The sequence below is a fragment of the Caretta caretta genome, chromosome 4 (genome assembly GCF_965140235.1).
Source record: "Caretta caretta isolate rCarCar2 chromosome 4, rCarCar1.hap1, whole genome shotgun sequence".
NCBI lineage: Eukaryota > Metazoa > Chordata > Testudines > Cheloniidae > Caretta > Caretta caretta.
The window spans coordinates 41370466-41395702 of NC_134209.1; the positions used below are offsets into that span (position 1 = coordinate 41370466).

General features: G+C 41.5%; 1 protein-coding gene across 6 annotated transcripts in view; it reads right to left on the reverse strand.

Annotated features, from left to right (window-relative positions):
- TBCK (TBC1 domain containing kinase) overlaps positions 1-25237 on the reverse strand; it is a 184007-nt gene that overhangs the window by 27064 nt on the left and 131706 nt on the right. The window lies entirely within an intron of this gene.

A 25237-nucleotide genomic window follows, 5' to 3' on the forward strand; every position in this document is an offset into this window, starting at 1 on the left:
CACCTGTTCTTGGTTCATGAAGTGTTCACATCTGATGAAGTGAGCTGTAGCTCATGAAAGCTTATGCTCAAATAAATTGGTTAGTCTCTAAGGTGCCACAAGTACTCCTTTTCTTTTTGCGAATACAGACTAACACGGCTGTTACTCTGAATACTGATAAGATGTTCTCCTTCACTCTGGCCACTTTATGCAAGGTAAAGAGGCCCTAAAAGCCTTGGGACTCTCCAGTGGAGGACTTTCCCAGTTCAAAAACTGATGTAGACAGCACAAGTTGTCCTTCAAGGATCCCCTTGAAAGCCCTCATGTAGAGGACATGTCAGCAATGGGATGGATGTGTAGTGAGTGGGGAGGATATTCTGGGCAGCAGGAGGGCCCACAGATCAACTAGGAAACCCACCATAATTTAGACTGTTCCATGGAGCTGTCTAAATTACGCCAGAGGCTACTCCAGTCCCCAGAGGATGCAAAGATGACTTAAAGCTACCTTAACCTCCCCTTATCTGTGAGTTCTGTCCTGCATCTTTGAGGTGCAGCACAGAATCTCTCCCTGTGCCCTTTCACTATTTATTATTCCCTCACTGAACCATACTATTTGTCAAATAAGTCACTTGGTATTGTTTCTGGATGAGCTAAGCTTTATAAAAATTATTTGGGAACACTTAGCTAATTTATTGTGGTGACACAGAAATACTCTATTATTTGCTTAACAGCCTTTCCATTGTGAATGTTCTCACAAATATTCACAAGCACTAGAATCCATGGTGCTTTTGCTTTTTATTATTGTGAAAAAACATGTAATTGAGCCCGCACACACAAAAAAAGAACAAAATAATGCATCCTGAATCCCAGAAAAGTGAATCAGTGCATCTTATTCACAAATATATTGATAATTGATGATGAATACAAAACCACTAAATTATAGCCGAGTTTATGTACAGTGAATTTCAGTGAGAATTACAAAATGCAGAAAGCTGGGCCACAAAGTGTGGTAGAGCTTTCCCAGCCATAATCCCTATTTATAATTGTGAAATTGCTGAATTTTTAAGAAGTTAACTTTAAAACAGCTCCTCACTGTAGAAGAACCACCTCTACCCAATCCAACACATTCCATCAAACCTCCCCCCCCGCCAAAAAAACCACACCATGACACACAGATATACTTTGCAGAATGCTCAAAAGGCCAGGAAACTCAGGCTCTGTAAGAGTGATGCAGGGACGTGAATTCCAGTCATGCAAACTCATGGAGAATGTTCAGTTACGAACACCCTGGTGTTTAAATCTAGGGACTGTTGAAAATCCCAGCTGATCTCATGAGAGATGGTAACATATCCAAGGACTTAAAATAGTAGAATGCATTACACCCACCGTGTTATCATCTCTAAACAGGACTGAGCCAAAGTGAGTTAGATCATTTTCACCAGTAACCCCTCTATGCAGAGCAATTTTGCCTCAGCAGCTAATGGAACCCTATGGGGAAGTCTCAATACTTCAGCTTCAAATGTTACCAGCTTTTCAAAGCACCCATACCGAGGCAAACATTAATTTTTTCTACATTTAGAAAATCCAGCACAGGACATGTGGTTCAGAGGCTTCAATGCACCACTGCATTGTGCTTTACTGTAGTCTGCAGAAGTAGCATGTACCTACCACCACTTTGTCCAGCTTGTCTCATTGCCTAGTAATGAGGTGTCTGATCTGCATAATATTTTATCCTAGCAGTAAAGAGTTAATGAAGTCAGTCACCAATGGACAAAGGCTAAATTCAGCTCCATTGTGCCAAAATGTAGCCCTGCTGTATGTGACTCCAGTGGAGCTTTTATTGCTTACACCAGGGCTGAATTTGTCTCTGTGCAACTGTTGTGCTCCTACTGTGTTTGAGGTCAAACACAGGCAAAAGTTGTTTATAACTTCTGAGTGTTCAGCTGTTTCCAGTGAATTATTCTGGCTTGTCTGGAGATGAATCTGTATGGGATAGCTGGGAACTGCTACAGTGAGCATCTTCTCGAAGCTGTTCAGACTACTGTTTTGGTGACTGTTACTGGTGGAATACTTTTTCTGTGTAAATTAAAAGGTAGCTATTTTGTTTAGAAAATCCAAACGTGTGCTTTGCAATTCTTCCATACCCAACAAAGATGCTTGGGCCACTTCTCCCCAGTGCAGGTATTACTCCCTTTTACATTACTGGACATTATAAGCAGATTATACAGTAAATACAGCCCAGATGTAAAATACAAAATAGAAAAATAAAAAATTTAAAAAGTGTTCCTACATTACTGGTGAATTTTACTGGATTGATTTTAAGAGTTAAATATAGAAAGTGCTGTTTAAAAGCAGGATTATTCTAAGAGTATCAGGGGGCTGAATTTTATGCTTAGAGAAAAACAGAACCATAGTTCATAGGATTATTTTTTGCCATCTAGTCTCTTGTATATATGTAGGAAATGTTCATACCGATTCAGTACCTAGCTTATCATTTGCTTTGCAATTTTCACTTCTCAATGAGGAAACAGTAGTGTTAGCAATCAGGAGAGCTGTAGCTCACGAAAGCTTATGCTCAAATAAATTGGTTAGTCTCTAAGGTGCCACAAGTACTGCTTTTCTTATTGAGGCACTTGTAATCAGAGTATTAAATAGAGCTGAGGAGAAGATGGTTTTCCTGTCCCATGAATATTTTGAAGATATCAAAACATTTTCCCATCTCAAATTGGGATGAAAAGTCAAAATCTTGACAATTTTTGCAAATCAAAAATTCGAAAAAAAATTTGCTCTGGTTCATTCAAAACAATTTCAAAACATTTCATTTTGGTTTTGATCTTCTTTCTTTTTTTAAGTTTTAAGTCTAAATTCACTAAAACGTCAAAATAAAAAGTAATTTAAACTCAGAAAAATGAAATTTATTCCCCCCCAAAATTTCAAGTCAGATTTGTCAAAACCATCAACTGTTTTGCAAACAGTTTCAGTTCTTATGAATCAACATTTTCCAGCAAAAAAACCCCAGTGCAATGAAAAATTAGTGATCAAGTCTAGTGTTAATTAACTCAAGTAATTACTGCTAGCGCTAGCCCTTGCTTCAGTGGTGCATTGTAAACATGTGCCAGCTTCCATTGATATAGCAGAACGTCAAAGATATGAACACCAGAGTTACAGACAGACCTATCAACTGGACACCATGTGACACCAGAAGTAACCAATCAGGCAGCAGCAGGGACCCCCCCACCCAAAAAAAAAAAAAGAAAGAAAGAAAAAGCAAATACTATACTGTGCCTGTATTGAATCTTAAAGGTAGGCACATCTGGGCTGCATGTCCCTACATGCAGGACAGCCATTTACAGCTAGGATGTGAAGACACTGGGGCTTCCAGCCCAAGGCAGCTGGAGTTGGCAGAGCAGGAGCAGCGCTGGGATCTGTGCTGCTTTCACACACACACACACACACACACACACACACACACTCCCCGCCGAAATGGGGATGCGCTGTTTTACCCTCTTCCCCTGGCCAGGAGGGGGACAAGGTTACAAACTCAGTCTGAAAGAAGCTGCCAGTGCTGAGGAGCGAGCAGAGCTGCTGCTGGACCTTGGCCTGGAGTGTCAGCTGCTGGAGCCCAAATTGCACTTTGTTTTGAGTTACAAACATTTTAGAAAAAGAACAGGAGTACTTGTGACACCTTAGAGACTAACAAATTTATTAGAGCATAAGCTTTCGTGAGCTACAGCCCACTTCATCGGATGCATAGAATGGAACATATAGTAAGAAGAAATATATATACAATCAGATAAGTTGGAAGTTGCCATACAAACTGTGAGAGGCTAATTAGTTAAGATGAGCTATTATCAGCAGGAGAAAAAAAACTTTCGCAGTGATAATCAAGATGGCCCATTTAGACAGTTGACAAGAAGGTGTGAAGATACTTAACTTTAGGGAAATAGATTCTATATGTGTAATGACCCAGCCACTCCGAGTCTCTATTCAAACCCAAGTTAATGGTATCTAGTTTGCATATTAATTCAAGCTCAGCAGTTTCTGGTTGGAGTCTGTTTTTGAAGCTTTTCTGTTGCAAAATTGCCACCCTTAAAGCCACGAAAGCTTATGCTCTAATGACTTTGTTAGTCTCTAAGGTGCTAAAAGTACTCCTGTTCTTTTTGCGAATACAGACTAACACGGCTGCTACTCTGAAACATTTTAGAGTTACAGACAACCTCCATTCCCGAGGTGTCTGTAACTCTGAGGTTCTACTGTATTATTGATTTCCCACTCAAATTGTAGTTTATGACCTTCTGTACAGTTTTGCTACTAACTAGGAAAAGAATTACATGAATGTGCTGGAGAAACAGTAAAGGCAAAATTAAGCTACACAACAAAGGAATATAGTGGTGTGGTACAGTATACCTCCAAAAACAGTCCTTAGGCAACCTATGTACAATTACACTTACCTTTGCTATGATCAGGGAATCAAAAGGTATTCATAATTATAGACAGCATCTACTGGACTAACGAAACCATGCTAAATTACTACACGGTTTTTTCTGGTCTCTCTGTTACAGTCTGCAGAACACAATGACTTAGAAATCTGTGGTCTCTATTATGAGATATACTCAGCGTGCAGGATTTTTTTACCCCAGTGAAAATAATAAAGGACACTTTATGACAAAAAGACACCCCTGAGTTTCTAGATACTGTACTGTTAATTTAAGTACAATAGAATACTCAAACGTGAAAGAGTATTGTAACCTTAATTCAAGCACCCAAGTATCTTTGCATTAGAACAGTTTTTAATTATATGACCACATACTATTCCCTCCCCCCCACCAAGATACCTGCCTAATTCAGTGCACAGGATGGATGCACACAGGGGAAGAATTAAGGTTGAATTGGCAACCTTAAATGTGGCATTTCCTATGCTTGTATAATAGAAGTCATAATCATCAAAATTCTACATTATCCCCAAAGGGTAAACAGTAAACAAGTGCTCCATAAGTAAGACTATGGCTACACTATGAGCTAAGGATGCCATATCCCTGCTCACATACATATACTCGTGCAAGCACTCAGTGAGCTACCAGGAGAACAAATAGCCTTGTAGCCACAGTAGCATGGGTAGCAGCAGTAGAAGCATGGCTGAGCTGTGTTCAGTACATATTCAGTGGTTTCAGGAGAGTTTGTATTTGACCCAACTCAGCTGTGCCTCCGCTGCCACTGCCTGGGCTACCCATCTATTTGTATTCAAGCTAGCTTGATGAGAGCTACCCTACACAAGCAGGGAAACCATATTCCTAGCTCACAGTGTAGACATAGCCTAAGAAATCATCTCCAGTTAACAGCTGAGTAACCACTAACATAACTGCAACTCAATTAAAATAAATATCCTAAGTGGCGTTAGCCACCTGTAAAGTTCATTACTATCTTTCTTATGATTCCTTCTCTTCCTTTTCTGATCTAGGATACCCAATTTCCATCTGTACTGTATGATGTCCCAGAATATCAAGGTGTGGCCCGTAATTCATGCACAGTTTTGCAGGAAATAGAACTGTTGAATCAATTCCTTCATTTACAACTGTTTTAATTAAAGTCATTTCTTCTTTCAAAGACTGTGTTAATGAAAATACAACTGGAAAAAGGAACAGCTCTACTCTCCATATATAAAACTGGTGTTTTTTTGGAGGTGGGGAGGGGGTTGGCTACCTTTAAAAGTTTGTCTGTATCTGCTAATGCCTGCATACTTCTCATTCACAGAGAAAGATTCTTCATGGAGATTCTCTAAAAAAACTGTCAACATATAAAGCACTTTTCTCTAAATTTATGTCTAGAACTTGAGTTTATAACGTCTCAAGGAGTCTACCAAGTCTGTTCAGTTCTTCTTCTCAGGTATTTCCTGTATATGTTTTGTATCACTTCCACTCCTCAGGGCACTCTAGGTGCAAGAGAGCAATATGGGCACAGAGCCCTCACTCCAAAGACTATTGCTCACAGCTAAAAAATATGTTTACTCTCAAGCTTGATTTTCTGCTTGGGACAGTCCAACCAAAATCTTTATACTCTTTTCTGCACACTAAATATAGTTTCACATCTTCCACAATCTGCTGTGACAGCAGTGATATTTGGTTTTAACTAGAGCTCCACCTGATTATCATCATCATTTATTTGCATTACCATAACGTCTACCGGCCCTACTCAGGGGCCAAGATCCACGTGCTCGGCTCTGTACAAACAGAACAAAAAGACGGTCCCTGCTCCAAAGCACTTATAGTTTAAGAGCATGTCTAAACGAAGCATAAGTGTGAGGCAAGCTGTGGTGTAAATCTGCAGTGCACTTACATGCTGCACTCTAACTGTCCATGTGGACCGTGCTGCTGCACCCTGAATGTTTGAAACAGCAGTATGCAAATCACACTGGGGAACTTTCAGAGTGCAGCAGCACGGTCCACATGGACAGTTAGAGTGCACAGCATGCTGGAGTACTGTAGATTTGCTATGTGCTAATTTGCTGTTTAGACATGCCCTAAATCTATGGCAAGCAACAACCAATATAGAAAGGCAGACAGAGAAGTTCATGGAAAAAATAAGACCGTATTGGTCAGTATAACAGGCAGTGGTATTAGTACACCAGCAGCATAACTATTGTCATATTTACTGTAGGCATCACGGAAAAGGAAAGTTTTAAGGAGGGATTTGAATGAAGGTAATGAGGTGGCTTTGCGGATATTTATGGGGAGCTCCTCCCAAGCACAAGGGGTCTGAGAGAAAATATGCTTGTCTGAAAATTTAACAAATGGGTGATAGAGACTGCTATGATTGACCAATTGGAGGCAGGAATTGACCTCTTGATGCTGAATGAGACACAGCAGGTAGCTTGGGGATTGGCTGTGAAGGACCTTGATAATGAAGACAAGTTGCTTATGTTTGATGTGATAGAAGGGGGAGCCAATGACAGGACAAAAAAGAGAGGGGTGACTGTGCTAGGCTAGTAGAATAATCTTTTCAGCAGCATTCTGAATGAATATGAGCGGTGCAAAATTGCATTTGTCAAGGCCAGAGAAAAGGAAGTTGCTGTAATTGAGACATGAGACAACAAGAGCCTGGCTGAGCATTTTAGCTGTGTGGATACATAGGAAAGGCCTTATCTTAGAGATGTGATGCAGAAAGAATCTTCAAGATTTAGACATAGCCTGATATAAGGACTTGGATACCCGAGTCGAAGATGATGCCCACATTATGGGCCAGAGTGACAGGCAGGATGGTGGTGCTGTTCACAATGACTGAGAAAGAAGGTGCAGAGGAGGTCTCAGGAGGAAGATTAAGAGCACCGCTAGAGCCATGTTTAGCTTAGGCTGACAGCTAGACTTTTAGACAGAATTCTTAACTGTACCCAGTGATTGGCCTCATTCCTCGTTTAGGTCTTTTGGTGGTGTCATAGCTAGGCACCAGTTTCCAGCTGTGGGGGAAAGGAGTACTTGTGGCACCTTAGAGACTAACCAATTTATTTGAGCATGAGCTTTCGTGAGCTACAGCTCACTTCATCAGATGTTTACCGTGGAAACTGCAGCAGACTTTATATACACACAGAAATCATGAAACAATACCTCCTCCCACCCCACTGTCCTGCTGGTAATAGCTTATCTAAAGTGATCAACAGGTGGGCCATTTCCAGCACAAATCCAGGTTTTCTCACCCTCCACCCCCCCCCACAAATTCACTCTCCTGCTGGTGCTAGCCCATCCAAAGTGACAACTCTTTACATAATCAAGTCGGGCTATTTCCTGCATAGATCAAGGTTTTCTCACATCCCCCCCACCCCCATACACACACAAACTCACTCTCCTGCTGGTAATAGCTCATCTAAACTGACCATTCTCCAGGTTTAAATCCAAGTTAAACCAGAACATCTGGGGGGGGGGTAGGAAAAAACAAGAAGAAACAAGAAGCCCACATATCTATTCAGGGGACACCATCACAGGGCCTAATAACATCAGCCACACTATCAGAGGCTCGTTCACCTGCACATCCACCAATGTGATATATGCCATCATGTGCCAGCAATGCCCCTCTGCCATGTACATTGGTCAAACTGGACAGTCTCTACGTAAAAGAATAAATGGACACAAATCAGATGTCAAGAATTATAACATTCATAAACCAGTCGGAGAACACTTCAATCTCTCTGGTCACGCAATCACAGACATGAAGGTCGCTATCTTAAAACAAAAAAACTTCAAATCCAGACTCCAGCGAGAAACTGCTGAATTGGAATTCATTTGCAAATTGGATACTATTAATTTAGGCTTAAATAGAGACTGGGAGTGGCTAAGTCATTATGCAAGGTAGCCTGTTTCTTCTTGTTTTTTCCTACCCCCCCCCAGATGTTCTGGTTTAACTTGGATTTAAACCTGGAGAATGGTCAGTTTAGATGAGCTATTACCAGCAGGAGAGTGAGTTTGTGTGTGTATGGGGGTGGGGGGGATGTGAGAAAACCTTGATCTATGCAGGAAATAGCCCGACTTGATTATGTAAAGAGTTGTCACTTTGGATGGGCTAGCACCAGCAGGAGAGTGAATTTGTGTGGGGGGGTGGAGGGTGAGAAAACCTGGATTTGTGCTGGAAATGGCCCACCTGTTGATCACTTTAGATAAGCTATTACCAGCAGGACAGTGGGGTGGGAGGAGGTATTGTTTCATGATTTCTGTGTGTATATAAAGTCTGCTGCAGTTTCCACGGTAAACATCTGATGAAGTGAGCTGTAGCTCACGAAAGCTCATGCTCAAATAAATTGGTTAGTCTCTAAGGTGCCACAAGTACTCCTTTTCTTTTTGCGAATACAGACTAACACGGCTGTTCCTCTGACAGCTGTGGGGGAGGGGAGAGAGAGACCATTTGAAAATAAGCCTCCAGAAAGATTACTTGTCCTCTCAGCAGCAATTTGTGATCACCGGACATTTTAAATTCATTTAAAAAACCCACCAAGCTGTGAATATAAAACAGCTCCCAATTAAGAGCCTGATTCAGCCAGGTACTTAAGCACTTGTCTAACGTTAAGCTGCAAATAGTCCCATGGACATCCTTGGGACTACTTACATACTTAAAGTTAAAACATGTACTTGCTGAATCAATGCCTACTTAAAAAAAAACAATAGAAAGTGAGAGCTGAAAGAAGCCACTAGGCTACAAACTGCAGCTCTAAGGGCAGTAAGGCTCATTGGCAGGCAGGTGTAAAAAAAGAAGGGGTCCAATAGACCAGGACACCTAGGAGAAAAAATTAACAAATACAGTCCAAATAGCATAGGAGGATGCATTTATAACTTACTCTCTTCTGTTACCCTTCTGATATGACCTATTTAGGGTTTTCCATACTGCATACAGAGAAAAATTACCAGAAAAACTTTTTTTTTAAAATAATGGAAAGTAATGACACATCCACTCCCAGTCTTTATTCAAGCCTAAATTAATTGTATCCAGTTTGCAAATTAATTCCAATTCAGCAGTCTCTCATTGGAATCTGTTTTTGAAGTTTTTTTGTTGAAGAATTGCCACTACATGCATCCGACGAAGTGAGCTGTAGCTCACGAAAGCTCATGCTCAAATAAATTTGTTAGTCTCTAAGGTGCCACAAGTCCTCCTTTTCTTTTTGCGGATACAGACTAACACGCCTGCCACTCTGAAAAGTGAGCAGAACGTTGTTGTAAAAGCTCTATCTACTGTCTTTCATTTTTCTGAGCAACGTTGTTTAATTCATCCCTATATTTTGGTTGCAGTTTTCTGTCTGCTAGTTTTGACCTTTAAACACATCTTTTTAAATAACTATAACCCACAACTCTGTGTGTGCGTGCATGCGGCTTTTTAATGCATACCCTGATATTGCTCACAGACAACAGATTCTTAAAAAGAAAAGGAGTACTTGTGGCACCTGAGAGACTAACCAATTTATTTGAGCATGAGCTTTCGTGAGCTACAGCTCACTTCATCGGATGCATACCGTGGAAACTGCAGCAGACTTTATATACATACAGAGATCATAAAACAATACCTCCTCCCACCCCACTGTCCTGCTGGTAATAGCTTATCTAAAGTGATCATCAAGTTGGGCCATTTCCAGAAAAAATCCAGGTTTTCTCACCCTCCACCCCCCCACACACAAACTCACTCTCCTGCTGGTAATACCTCACCTTACCTGATCACTCTTGTTACAGTGTATATGGTAACACCCATTGTTTCATGTTCTCTGTGTATATAAATCTCCCCACTGTATTTTCCACTGGATGCATCCGATGAAGTGAGCTGTAGCTCACGAAAGCTTATGCTCAAATAAATTTGTTAGTCTCTAAGGTGCCACAAGTACTCCTTTTCGTTCTGTTCTTGGTAGTGACCTTACTGCCTGAGCCGGGAAACGCTTGCAAATCACTGACTATCCTGTCCTTTTCTTTAAAAGTCCTTTCAAATCTGCTCCTAGTTACACTGTAGTAAAATTTCTGAACTTTTAATTTTCCCGTATCCTAACGTTAGTGTGGAATCTCATTTTAGAAAATTCACCTATGAGAAGTTGTTCACCAGGGAAGGTTGCTTAACAGACAGCACGATTTAGAAAAAAGATTTATATGGGCTGGCTTTAGAAGTCTACTCTCATCCTATGTGTTTCCTTGACTACCCCCTAAATCCTTTAAATTAGAGCACTTGTTCTTCTCACCCCATTAGCTTTTAAACAGGACTGGGAATTACTAAGCTGTATGCATTTACTGCTCTTAATAAAAAGGAGGCATTAGGAATTTTAATGTTTTTAATATTAGAAATTAAAGCTACATAAATATTCTGAAATTAGAAGTTGAGCTTCAGAAAGATTAAAGAGCTCTAGCACCGGTAGGCCACACAATCAGAACTTCCATCTCAATTTCCATTAAGCCGTAATTTCCGATTCGCATTTCATCCTGGCTTTCACATGCAGATACACCCTTTATGGAAAAGAAATTAAGTTTTTCTGATTCTGCTGGACCTGCACTTAGCAGTTCCATCTGATAATAGCTCTTGCATTTAGCTGAGTTTTGGTCCAGGAAACAGAATGGCTTAAAATAGGCTGCAGGTTTTTTGCTTTTTGTTTTTAAATGAACATGGCATTCCTTATCACATTAAAAAAAAAAAAAGCCTTTTTTAAACAAAGGTATTTCAGCATTGAATTAAATCAGCAGTTCTCAACCTGGGGGTCAGGGCTTCAAAGTGGGTCACGACCCCTTTTTAATGGGGTCACCAGGGCTGGCGTTAGACTTTCTGTGGCCTGGGGCCGAAGCCCCACCGCCTGGGACCAAAGATGAAGCCTGAGGACTTCAGCTCTGGATGGCGGGGCTCAGGTTACAGGCTTTGGGTCAGGGTTTGGGCTTTGCCTCCCCTCCACCCACAGGGCGGTAGGGCTCAGGCTTCCGTCCTACCCTCCCGGAGTCGTGTGGTAATTTTTGTTGTTAAAAGGGGGTCATGATGCAATGAAGTTTGAGAACCCCTGAATTAAATCAATTTCTATGTAAGCAAGGGACCAAGTACGATTTTTTGCATAATTTCAAATGCCTTAGGAACCGTGTGTTCTGCTGAAGGTGGCATTCCACACAATCTATTTAACTGTGCAATACCTATGTGTCTATGTTCAGAAACGAAAGACAATGACTTTTAAAGTTGAGATAAGCTTATACCATGTTTTTAGCCAAGTAGATTTCCTAGAGCTTGATCTGATAATTGCTTTTTATTTCACCCAGGAAACAAGAAAGCAGAAGACCACAAGCAACTACGAATATACTGTAAACTGGAAAAGACTGCTGCAGACCAATGATGACTCTTACTACAAAGATGTCACTGACCATACCAGTTGCGTCCCTCTCATTTAACATATACAAAACCAAAGAAGGCTCTCTTACCATGCATGATGCTTTACACCTAAATGTAACAGGCTTTAAAACAAGTTAGAGCCCCCCTGTACTCGGTGCTGTACAAACACACTGTATATGACAGCCCCTTCTCGGAAGAGTTCACAATCTAAACAGACAAGACCTAACAGGTGTGTGAAATAATAAGGAGACAGGGGAGACGGAGGACGGGGGGTGGAGTGCTATATTCACAGCAAAATGCCAATCAGCACCAGTCAGTCATCATAATCACAATTCACCATTGTCACATAACAGAGTGTAAGCGGTGTGACCTAGTGGTCAGAACCGGAGTCTGGCCTAGCAAAACCAAATGACAAAGAACCAAAGACATGGGCAGGAGATAAGTCAATGGTTGGAGTCAGGAGTTCTAAGGAAGGTAGCAACTAGGGCTGGAGCGCGAGCAGGCACAGCTTGGAACAAGGGCTGGTGCGGGAAGATGGTCTGGCACAGCTGCAGGTACGGAATGCATTGAGCAGCCACTGTACGGTCATTGCTGCAAGGCTTAAGTGACCTGTTGGCCCTTTTTTCCCTGATCAGGGAACACAGCCATTTAGTGAGGGTTTATTAGGCCCAGCCAAGTACGCTGGTTTGCTAGGCGACTGGGCCCAGAGCCAGCTGACTTCCTGTCAACTTATCTAGATATTATCAGATGGCAGTTTTCTGTATACATCACAGGTGAAGTCAGTCTTAAGGATGAGAAGGTGGTAGCTTTATGCATTTTGCCTCTATCCCAAAAAGAGCGTTACACATTCTAAACTCTCTTCAACAACTACTTGGATGTTGCTACTGCATATTATTCAAACGAATTCAAAATCTGTAGTCTCTATAATTAGGCAGGTATAGTCTGCTAAGAACTTCTGCAAGGGGTAGTGGGCCCTTACTAATAATGTCCTTTTTGTTTATAAACAAAATACTTTTAATATTACAAACTGATGGCCTTGAAATTGTAAAGTGCTTTACCAGCATACCACCGCTGAAGATGTTCATGCTTAAGTCCACTATTAATGACATTAGGGAAGGGGAGGTAAGTTAAATCAGAAAAACAAGAAAAGGATGTCTGGCAGAAGGGACAAGGAGAAAAAGTAAATTGTTAAAGATGAGTCTTAGAAAGACACTTTCATGTTATTCTCTCATATTCAATCAAGAATGCACAGATCTTATAAAATGGTAAACAACACACACACTTTTCACAATATACAAAGCATGAACAAACTCTGCCATTTTGCCAGAACTCCTTGTTACCAAGCAAATCCACCTCTTTCTCCTTGGAATAAAAAAATTGGATGATTCGGCTGATTTTGCACAGCAGAAAGGAAAATACTCCACTATATGCTGGGTGGGCATGCTGCAAAGTCTCATTTACTGCTGGTTCAGTAAAAGGTTAAATACCTCTCCCTACCACTGTGGGAAACCATTTTAAATTATAAAACTTAGCTGCAGTCTAGCTGTGTCTTAAACACACAAAGCACAGGTTAATGTAAATCAACTCAACGGGAAACCGTGCAAGTGATGACACTGGAATGAAGTGACAACTTCCTCTTGCACTTTCAACCAGTGACTAATTTCTTACATTGCTGGATACTGTTTCCTTTGGAAATTATAAGTAATTAGACTTATTAGCAAGTTATGCTACTTAGCTTTAGGAAAGAAATGTTCCTGGAAGAATACTTGTTTTGTTAAGTAGTTTTAAATTGTTGTTTTATATCCCACTTAAAAAAACTGTATTAGCATGAACAAAGATTCCCCCCTCCAATTATGACCAGTTCCATTTGGCAGATATTTATTTTTTCTGGGGTTCTAATAGAGTCCCTTCTATTTTATGGATAAGCATTAGCAACATCAGCACAGCTTTGGAAAGTGTGTTAGCTGCTACTAGGGCCTGCTGAAAGACAACAATACACTGTTTATGTCCTACATTAGCAGTGACAAATTTAAATATTTTTCAGTAAAGTATTTAGGATCCATACTTCATCTGCAGGATTCTCAAAGTTTAAAAATATGGTTATAATCAGAAAAGGTAATCAAAATGATATCCGTGCTCCACATTTATCCTCTCTGTGACTTTGATATATTTTCTCAATTTACAAATTAGGGTCTCAATACTATGAACTTTTACACATATGAATAGTTCCATTAATGTCAACGTGCATGTACAAAGTTAAGCATGTGCATAAGTATTTGCATGATTAGGCCCCCAACCAAGATTTTTCTGCCTACGTTTATTGCAAGCTCAGCCTGGAATCTGAAAACCAAGCAGGGTTCTTTCTTCCACTTACATTGCCATCCAAAGTACAGAACTTTAGTTGATAACGTTGCCAGATGAGATGGAGATGCGAAAATACAGCTTCCTTTTTCACAGCTTGACTCACTCTAGAATGTTCACAGCAGTAATAGTGTATTGCTAGTGTATTAAAAGGACATGAATGCGATAAGATAGACCTTGTCTACACCACAGAAATTTTGTAAAAATTGCCCACCATTCTTAACACCAATTTAGATCCTTCAACGTTAGAACCCCTATTCCAGACATGCTTTGGTTGCTACTGGTGTTTTAAGTCCCTTGTCATCTAGCTCTGCTTGTGGAAGTCTAATTGACAGCGTGCTTCAAACACCAGTGGCTGCTGGTGGAGATATACTGGTATTACTATTGGCTAAAATAGGGAGAAGACTGATGCAGAAACAGTGTTACTTTCACAGTACTGCTTTTTAAATCATCACAAAATTTTAAGGCATAGTAAATATGATCAAAATAATTTCAATCAAAAACAAAGCAGGTTAAATCATGGATAGTTCAGCCACCAAAAGACAAAGTGTCAATTAAGGACCTGTGTATTCAACATCATTAATAATACCATGGCTTCTTTCTATCACAGGTACACAGTTACAAGAGATTGGCACTGGTGTGGTGTATCAATCCAACCTTACCTTGGCTCACAAGCTCTACAGTTTGGATGGGTTTCCTTCTTCCCACACTGTCTTTGGATATTATGCAATATTGATTAAAATATCCTGTTTATTATTAGAGGACTGTTAGTCAGGGAGGTGGTGGAACCTCCTTCCTTAGATATTTTTAAGGTCAGGCTTGACAAAGCCCTGGCTAGGATGATTTAGTTGGGGATTGGTCCTGCTTTGAGCAGGGGGTTGGACTAGATGACCGCCTGAGGTCCCTTCCAACCCTGATATCCTATGATTCTATGATTTGAGAGTAGTGATCAGCTGTAGTTAGAAAAATGGAAGTTGTAGGTAGGGAAGAACTGTATTTATTTATTTTGATAATCCAGATACACCAGTCTGGAAACCCTACCAATTATCTTGAGTTTGTTTGTTGCTAAAGCACATTAGACTGTTTTGATCCCTTATAAACTAACTGCTACAAAACTCTTCAGTAGTTATAACCAAATGGTTATACTGCAGAGTTCAGGAATGATCACGTCCCTCCATCTGCTGGCAATGCCTCTACTTTTACATCCCAAAATGCCATTGGCCTTCTTGGCAACAAGGGCACACTGTTGACTCATACCCAGCTTCTCGTCCACTGTAACCCCTAGGTCCTTTTCTGCAGAACTGCTGCCGAGCCATTCGGTCCCTAGCCTGTAGCGGTGCATGGGATTCTTCCGTCCTAAGTGCAGGACTCTGTACTTGTCCTTGTTGAACCTCATCAGATTTCTTTTGGCCCAATCCTCTAATTTGTCTAGGGCCCTCTGTATCCTATCCCTACCCTCCAGCATATTTACCTCTCCTCCCAGTTTAGTGTCATCTGCAAACTTGCTGAGGGTGCAATCTACACCATCCTCCAGATCATTTATGAAGATATTGAACAAAACTGGCCCCAGGACTGACCCTTGGGGCACTCCACTTGATACCGGCTGCCAACTAGACATGGAGCCATTGATCACTACCCGTTGAGCTCGACAATCTAGCCAACTTTCTATCCACCTTACAGTCCATTCATCCAGCCCATACTTCTTTAACTTGCTGGCAAGAATACTGTGGGAGACAGTGTCAAAAGCTTTGCTCAAGTCAAGGAACAACAAGTCCACCGCTTTCCTCTCATCCACAGAGCCAGTTATCTCGTCATAGAAGGCAATTAGATTAGTCAGGCATGACTTGCCCTTGGTGAATCCATGCTGACTGTTCCTGATCACTTTCCTCTCCTCTAAGTGCTTCAGAATTGATTCCTTGCGGACCTGCTCCATGATTTTTCCAGGGACGGAGGTGAGGCTGACTGGCCTGTAGTTCACAGGATCCCCCTTCTTCCCTTTTTTAAAGATGGGCACTACATTAGCCTTTTTCCAGTCGTCCGGGACCTCCCCCGATCGACATGAGTTTTCAAAGATAATGGCCAATGGCTCTGCAATCACATCCGCCAACTCCTTTAGCACTCTCGGATGCAGCGCATCCGGCCCCATGGACTTGTGCTCCTCCAGCTTTTCTAAATAATCCCGAACCACTTCTTTCTCCACAGAGAGCTGGTCACCTCCTCCCTATGCTGTGCTGCCCAGGGCAGTAGTCTGGGACCTGACCTTGTTCTTGAAGACAGAGGCAAAAAAAGCATTGAGTACATTAGCTTTTTCCACATCCTCTGTCACTAGGTTGCCTCCCTCATTCAGTAAGGGGCCCACACTTTCTTTGACTTTCTTCTTGTTGCTAACATACCTGAAAACCCTTCTTGTTACTCTTAACATCCTGAAAATCTATTTAGCTTTAAGGAAGCAGTAGAAGTCCCATTTGTTTGAGACATTTTAAATTAGAGAATGTAAATATAGCCTAAGGACCCATTCTGCAATGGCAGGAGAAGGACCTGGTTGACCCAGTAGATTTTTCCTAACCTGATTTTTACGAAGAGCTTCTATCCTGGGATACTTGGAACCAGAGTGATCTATTGATTCACTCCCATCTAGCATGGTATGCAGTGCATGCTCTCTCTATTACCACATGTAATAATATAACAAGTGTAACAATTCAAGTGTAAAAATTCAATCATTACAGAGTGCTCATTAGAGGTTTAAAAAGATAAAAGGGTGGTCCTAATAAGCGGAAGTATTGTTTCTCATATTCAGAAAAAGATTTTTTTTAAAACACTACAAATTAAAATTCCAAGTTTGGTTAAGAGAGTTTTCTGTGTTGTCCCTGTCACAGTTTGCTGTGGGTTGCTAGAGAAAAATTTTTATTGGCCCAATCATGGGATTACTTGTAATGCAGTAATCCCCAAACTACGGTAATAGAAATGTATATCTCACAACCTCATGTTTGTATATGGTGCTAGTAAAGCCTCGAGAGTAAAGACTGTTCAACATTTTCCATTTTAAGACACTGTTTTCATTTACTTATAACTTAGTAAAACTTCACCATTCAGGACAAAGTTTTCCATGCTGGATGTCTGCCTCAGGCTGACTTATTTTTTTTAAATTTCAGAAAAACATGCTCAGGGGTTTCTCAGAATGAGGTTGCGGAGGGGAGGGGGGAGAAATACATTGCTTTTCCCGTGTTAACCAATTTTTACAACCGTTTTGTTGAGAAGCTCTAATGCCTTCATGCATTTGAGCAGGGAGTTGAAATTTGGAAGGAGGGTTGCCCTGGTCTCAGGGGTGCTGCAACAATTTTCATAGTGGGGGGCGCTGATGATGGAAACCATATATTTAGTGTTTGTTATTACTACTTCAAGAAAGGAGTTGCGGAAGCCCCCAGTACCCGTAGTTCTAGCACCACTGCCTGCTGTTGCGGGATGTGCCTTTTACTATTCCTGTGAAAATATGCCTACATTTGGCCAAGTTATAAACCCCTGAAAATCTCAGTTGCCATGTGTTTAGCAGAGACTGGTTAGCGATTGACAGCTAAATTCTCTGAAGATTCCATCTGCACTGAGCATGCCTAATCCTGGGGGTACAGGGGATAAGCAGGACTTTCCTTGCAATTTCTTGACTGCACAAGGCTAGCTGTGGCATCAAGCAAAGAAATTGAGAACTGGGAGACTGTATCTTCCATGCTCTCAGTGCTCCTCCTGCTGGCACTTAGACACCAAGCAGGAGAAAGCAGAAAAAGCCTGACTCAAACGCAGGGAGGGGTGAGGAGCCAAGTCCAGGACACAGAGCCATAGGATGCTGGAAATGGAATCTGGAGCGGAGGCTGGATGAGGGGAGGACTGGGACAAGAGAAGGGTGGAACTGAGAGAAGGGGACAGAGAGGTTGCAGGGTGCACAGGAACGGAGACATGGAGCCTGGGGAAAGGGGCACATTGGGGGGATGGGAGAAATGAAACCCTATTGTTCTTTTAGTGTAGGGTGGTTTTATTTATTTATTATATTATACATATTATCCCACATATTACCCAACTTCAACTGTTTGCTCCACCACACCTTTATTATGTCTTTACAACACTAGCTATATCTAGGACAGGAATCTAGGTCTTCACTAAAATGACCCCCAAAATCTAGTGATGATACACGCTGCATACGAGAAAATTATTCCAGGCTGATTTGGGGGTGGGGGGAGGGGTGTGTGTGTGTTTTTTATACAGTTATTAGGACTCTGAAAGCCATTTTCCCATGTCACCTTACACAGAAAAAACTGTTTCTGTTAATCTCCAATATTTTACTATGCTATCGGTATAGAACAGAAAATAACAAAATGGACCAGGTCTGTTTTTGGAAACAAACTTGGCTTACCAGAAGTAGATCAAAGCTGAAGGCAAATTCTATAACCAATTCCAATCTTAAAGCATATTTTTAGCACACCCAGTGGATTTACTCAGTGAATTATTTCTGAACTAAAACGAAACCTAATAGGCACTGTGGTGCTCTTCTCGTTTTCCTTTTGTAGACACAGACTACTATTTTTATGATAAAAATATGGCCTCTTTAATCAAATATGAAATAAAACTGTCATACTCAGGAAACTGCGCCACACACACATATTAGCTGCCAAAAGATTTATTTCTAGTAGTGATGTCTCTCAAAGAAATAGCCAGGGTTAATGCTCAAATGTAAGAAACGTGTATTCCTTAAACAACTATGCATCCAGTTCTGAATCTGGCACTTCCAACAGGCTTACACAAGTATGCTATCTGTTGGTTCCCATGGGCATATTTTCTTATGTGGTGTTCATGACATATTTCTAACTGTTCTTTTAAAACAAATGTCAGAGAAAAAAAATCACACTATTTTCAGTGTTTCACGGTTTGTTGTACAATACCTGTGGATGGAGAGTAACATGAAATAAAGTTATACACTGTAGAGCAAAAAGCACTAAACAATTATTTAGTAAGTCGTTATCAAAAGTAATGCACTTTAAAAAAAATTAATTTTGTAATTAAACAATATGTCAGAATGGAGAACGTGCCCAACAGCTATTAGTCAAAGGATTACACAGCTAACACTACCAAGTTATTTGATTTCAGGACAAGAACCTCTAATTATTTTTCTTCTTAATGTGTCTCAGGCTTTAATGATGAACATTTTCAGTTCTAAGAGAAACAAGTAGAATTTATTGCTGCAAAAACAAGGGATAGATAAGAAGCATACAAAGCTGTTTGGACATCTTCAGAGAGTTATAGCATTAGAAGATGCCATAGAGAAACAATTCACTCTAACTGGCAAGTCCAGTCCAAGATATGCCACAGAATGACTTTTGCTTACGACAAACCTACTACTTGCTTGGTCAAGAAAGCAGAAAGGAGACTACCTTCCTTCTACCAACCCAGCTAAAACGTCTGCAGGATCTTGATCCAGTTGCAGTGGTACACAGTGAGATCCACACAGCGTCATATCACCAAGAGGGGACATAAAATAATTAATCTAGCAATTGGGCACCAGCTGAGAAACAGATCATCCAGTAATTAGCAGCTAGTCAACGAGCATTAACCAAGATAAATGGCAAAAACCACCCTTGTCATTTAGCAGAGCCCACAAGCTAAACTATACCTGTGACCATAATTAAAATTCAGTGTGCATGGGCATGCAATTTATTGGCCAGAGAGACTTTCTGGATTCTGGAAAGCTTTTCTAACATCCTGATACTATATTTTCTTGTGCTGCATGTGGTCAGAGACTGTCATCGCTGTGGTAACCAGCTACGACCAAATTACACAGGAAGCTCGGAGAATGACATAACCCATTCAGCTCAACCATGATGAATATTTTTATTTTAGTTCTTTCAATATTTGCCATCAACATTTCTTGGCTGTGCATGTTTAATGCACGTTTAATGTATTATTACAGACCTGATCCTTCATTTCTCCAGCATACAACTCCTTCCTTCAATGAGTTCCAGGCATGGGAGGAGAGAAAGATTAGGTCCCATATTTTTATTCTCCACTATACCAGTTACCGTTTGTTCCTTCTCTTCCTTGAAATCCTGCAAAATGAAACCCTGAAGCAGAGGGGAAGGAGGCCAGGAGGTGGAGCATCCAGAAGGACACACAGCTCAAGTAGCTCCAGTTACTGAAGAAGGTGGAGTAACCCCTCCTTCTCTGAGTAGTGTTCCAATGGGTAGTCCACTTTACCAAACTCCTGAGCAGTATGCCTGGAGAGAAGAAGGGGCTTCTGAGTGGATCTAACACTGAAGAGAGATTACTACATTGCCAACCACAGTGTCTGATCTGGAAGTATGAACCAAACCATAATGCTTGGAGGAACTGTGTACTGAGGTCCAGGCTGCAGCTCTACAAATTTCAGAAACTAGAATATCTTTCAATAGTGCCACAGAAGTAGATTGGGATCTTGTAGAAATGGGCTAGTACTCTAGAAGGAGGTTGAATGTTGGGAGCCTCATAAGAAGAGACAATACACGCACTGTGAGAGTCTGGAGTGGAAACTGTGGCTCATTTGGATCTGTTTGCAAATGAAACAAGACAGTCTGGGAGATTTTCTAAATGGTTGGTTCTGACAAGATAGAAGGTTAACACTCTTCTGACATATAAGGAATGGAGGCAGCTTCCTCCTTGGTCTGGTACAGGTTCGGGGTGGAAAAAAGACCTGGAAGGTGATTAATCGGATTAATTGAGAAAATACTTGAGAGGTAAAAAACTAAGGATGTGTTTGCAACAAAACTTCTTCTCTGAAGAATACTGTAAAGAGAGAATTAAAGCTCACATTTCACCAATTCTTTGAGCAGAAGGGAGAGCCACCAAGAAAGCCATCTTCATAGACAGGTGAAGGTATGGAAGAGGTAGCCAATGAAGGGAGCATTCATAAGGCAATTAAGGACCAAGTTTAAATCCATTACAGGGGCGGTATCTCTAATCTAAGGGAAAAGGTTGGTCAACCCTTTGATGAATTTTGCTGTCATGGGGTGGGCAAACACTGAGAATCCCTCTACAGATGAATGAAAGGCTGTAATAGCCACTGCGTGAACCCTGATAGAACTCATGAAAGGATTTGACATTTTTAATTCCAACAAATAATCAAGAACCATGGAGAGGGAAGAATGAACAGGCAAAAACGGTAAAAAGACATACCAGGGGAAAAATCATTTTCATTTCTGAAGGTTTTTCACATAAATACCTTCTTACAGGTTAATATTACCTGTCGTACTTCTGCCAAACACAAAATCTCTATCCCTGAGAACCACTGAGGAGCCAAGCTCTGAGTCAAAGAATGCTCAGGTTGGGATGGAGTGTCTGACTGGAATTCTGCAACAGCAGATGGGGAATGGTTGGGAGGAGTAAAGTTCATCAAGAAGCAAGATAAATCAGGTAAAGGTCTCAGGCAAATCGATGCAGTTAGAAGGAACCTGACTTTGTCCTGCTTGATCTTGTTTAAGAGGAGGGGTGTGGGTGGATATATGTAGAGGAGGCCCTGTGTCCAAGAATCCAAGGACTAAAGACCCAGTCTTCCCTTCAAGCAGAATTTCTTGAACTTTCTGTTGGAAGAAGTTGCAAAGCAGTCCATTTCTGGGAACCTCAAAGTTAGAAATGTCTGTCTGATAGTCAAGTTCCCGCTCATAATCTTGAGAGAAGTGCTGACTCAAATTGTCAGCCATGGTAGTATGAATGCCTGGAAGTTAAGAGACTGAGATGAGGATGTGGATGGCTATACACCAGTTCCATAGTTTTATTATTTTGGCACTGAGGGATGGAGATCTCACTCCCCCTGGTGGTTTATGTAAAACATGCAGGCTATGTTCACGATCATGATTTTTACAGATTAGCCCCTGAAGAGTGGAAGAAAGTCTAGACAGGTGTTCCAGACTGCTCTTAATTCCAGGAGGCTGACGCAGAGATGTCCATTTGCCCTGAATGATTGTGAAGGGGCAGAGGGGCAGGTGCACTCACCATCCCATAAAGGATGCATCTGAAGTTATGGTGACAGAGTCGATTGGTTGAACAGAATTTCTGCACACACTTTGGATAGGTTCTTCCACTAATTGCATGAGTCCAGAACCCAATGAGGGTCAGAAACCATCCCGTCCACACTGTGTGCGTTCTGGGTATAAACTGTTTTTAGCTGTCCATGGAAACAGTGCAGATGTAACCTAAAGGTACATGCTGCCATGTACCCTAGCAGTTGGAGGCAATTCTTTAAAAATGTCTGTGGACTTATTTGAATCTTTATAATATCGTAAACCTATTCGAAGAAAGGTAAGCCCTGGCTTTTATGTCATCTAGAGAGGCCCCTAAAAACAGTCAGTCTGTTGAAGTGGACTTTTCAAAAGTGAGTTGAAGACCTAATCTGTCGAACAGGGACATAGCTGTCTTCGCTGCAGAACAAACTTAATTGTAAGACCAGCCTTTGCAAATCAATCATTACAGTATGGAAAGACTATTATCCCCACACAATGAAGGTAGGTGGCACCTACTGCCAGGACCTTTAAGAGTACCTTTGGGGAGGCAGATAGGTCAAAAGGAAGCACTTAGATACTGAAAGTGGTCCTGATCGACTGTGATGTGGAGAAACCTTTTGTGAGAGGGGTGAACTGTGATGTGAAAAATATACGTCCTGAAGGTCAAGGGCCGAGAACTGATCACTGTAATCTAATGATAGAATTACCGCTGCGAGAGTCACCATCCTGAATTTCTGTGATTTCACAAAGGTGTTCAGGAGTCTAAGATCTAAAATCGATCTCCATTCCCTGTTCTTTTTTGGAACCAGACAATACTTGAAAAGAAACCATTCCCTCTGTGCTGGAGTGGAACTGGTTGTGTGGTCCCTATGCTTAGGAAAGGGATGAATTCATGTCTCAGCAAGTCTGTGAGATGCGTCCCTGAAACGGGACAGGGTTAGGAGATAGGATGGGGAGATGGAGGTAAAATGGATGGAGTAACCGGATGTTATAAGCTCCAATGTGTTGTATATCGACAACGTGTTCCCATGCTGGTCAAAAATGGGAAAGCTTATCTATGAAGGTAGTGCAGCTGAAGCTACTTGACATGGGGAAGTTCTGGACCCTCGACCCAGCCATCAAAATAGTCATTTGGTTGAAGATGACAGTTGGGTAGTGTTGTTAGTTGTGGTAGGAGGTTTCTTCTTCTGATATCTCAGCCTCTTTCTAGGTGGTTCTGTAAATCTATGATAGTTAGAAAATTGGGCTAGTCAGGGTCTCTGCACTCTACTAAATTTCCTTTTATTTGCAGGCATATATATTCCAAGAGACCGGAGTGTGGCCGTGGGATCTTTTTAAAGGATATACAAATTTGTCTGTGGAGTCTGAAAAGAGTTCATCAAAAGGGAGATCGTCTGCAGTATATCGGACCTCCCAAGCAAAACTGGACATCTGCAGATGCTCAACACATGCAACCACAGTGGAGACTGATTTAGCCATAGCATTAGCTGCATCTAGGGAGGTCTGCAATGAGGTTCTTGCTGAAAGCTGACCTTCGGCTATGATGGCCTTGAGCAGTTCTCAATGTTCCCAAGGAAGATGTTCAATAAAGCTGTTGGAATCTGCCATAATTGGTGTGACTGTGCTTTGTCATTAGAATTTGACAATTCGTGATCCTGAACTGCAGGGTTCCTGAAAACTCTTACGACCTAACAGATTGAGTCACTTCAGTTCTGATTGTAAGGCGTAGACTTTGCATGGTGTTGGCTGCCACACTCATTGACTGCCTCCACAACTAAAGAATTTGGTGGTGGATGGGGGAAACAAAAACTGCCCACTTAAATGGAAGGGGAGCCATGGCAAGAGTCTTCCAGACGGTAGTGGCAGTTTCCAGTAATAAAATAACTAATTCACTGGTAACACTACTTGTGCAGAAAGCATCAAGTATATATGCTTTCTCAGCTCCTAAACCTGCTTAAGTCATCTACGAAAGTAGGTAATGGAGGCTTTATAGCCTCATCTGGCTATGACAATGAGATATTTGCTTAAGGTGTCACCTCTTCGTGATCCTTTTGTGATGCCTTGTTCCTCAAAATTTTCTTCCTGAGGCTGAGGCTGTTGAGAAGTGAAGGAACAGGCAAATGTCTTTCTCTGCTCCCTACAGGAGTAGCTAGGAGCTCTCAAGAGCTGCTGGCAATAAGCAAGCCACAATTCTCAATGTGGCCGCTGAGGGGAACCATAAGGTACAGAAGGTGGCATCCAGCATTGCTTAAACCAACGAGAAGGTGCACAAAATTGTTTCTCCCTTGGAAATTTCTTTTCTGGGTAGGTGACAGAAGAGACATCCCTTTTGTGGTACACAGAGATCCCTGGACAGAAATCTGAGAATCAGAGGAATCATCTTCAACACAGACCACAGGTGGGGCAGACAATATGAGTTAAGATGACTGCCTGCCCCACGTGATAAGTACCAGGGAGCTGAGAGGTACTGGAGAAAGACGAGGTCTCGGTGAGCCACTATATTTCAGTACCAGCAAATGTTTGATACCATTACAGATGAAGACTATAGCTCATCTGAAACAAAGATGTGTCTGGAGTATCTGAACCCTTGCAGTACTGGAGCATACTTGAGCTGAGGTTAAAGGCTCCGCAATTTGCATAGAAACCAAGGGTGCTGACTGCTTTGGTTGATCTGCTCTGAAAGATGGTGCTGGTGCCAAGTACACTGCTTGGATGGAACATGTCTGATGTTGATGGTTTCTGGGGCATCAGTTTAAGTATCCTGGGTAGTTCAGAGGGGTCCAGAGATGGCACCAGTTTTTTAAGGGCAGAGTGCTTAGAATCGCTGGTGGAGCAATCATATTTAGTTTGCACTAACAATGGATTGGATACCGAAGTATGCTTGGTACTGTGGCTCCTGGGGAATGTGCCTCAATGGTACCTGAGGTCTCCAAAATTATTATTTTTTTGAAAAAGGCTCTCGGGTGGGAGATCTAGAACTTCTCTTCCTTGGAGACTTTTAGTTCCCTTTGGTGCCCTCCTCTTGCAAAGATCTCGGTGAGCAGGACCTGGTATTGGATGGAGCACTG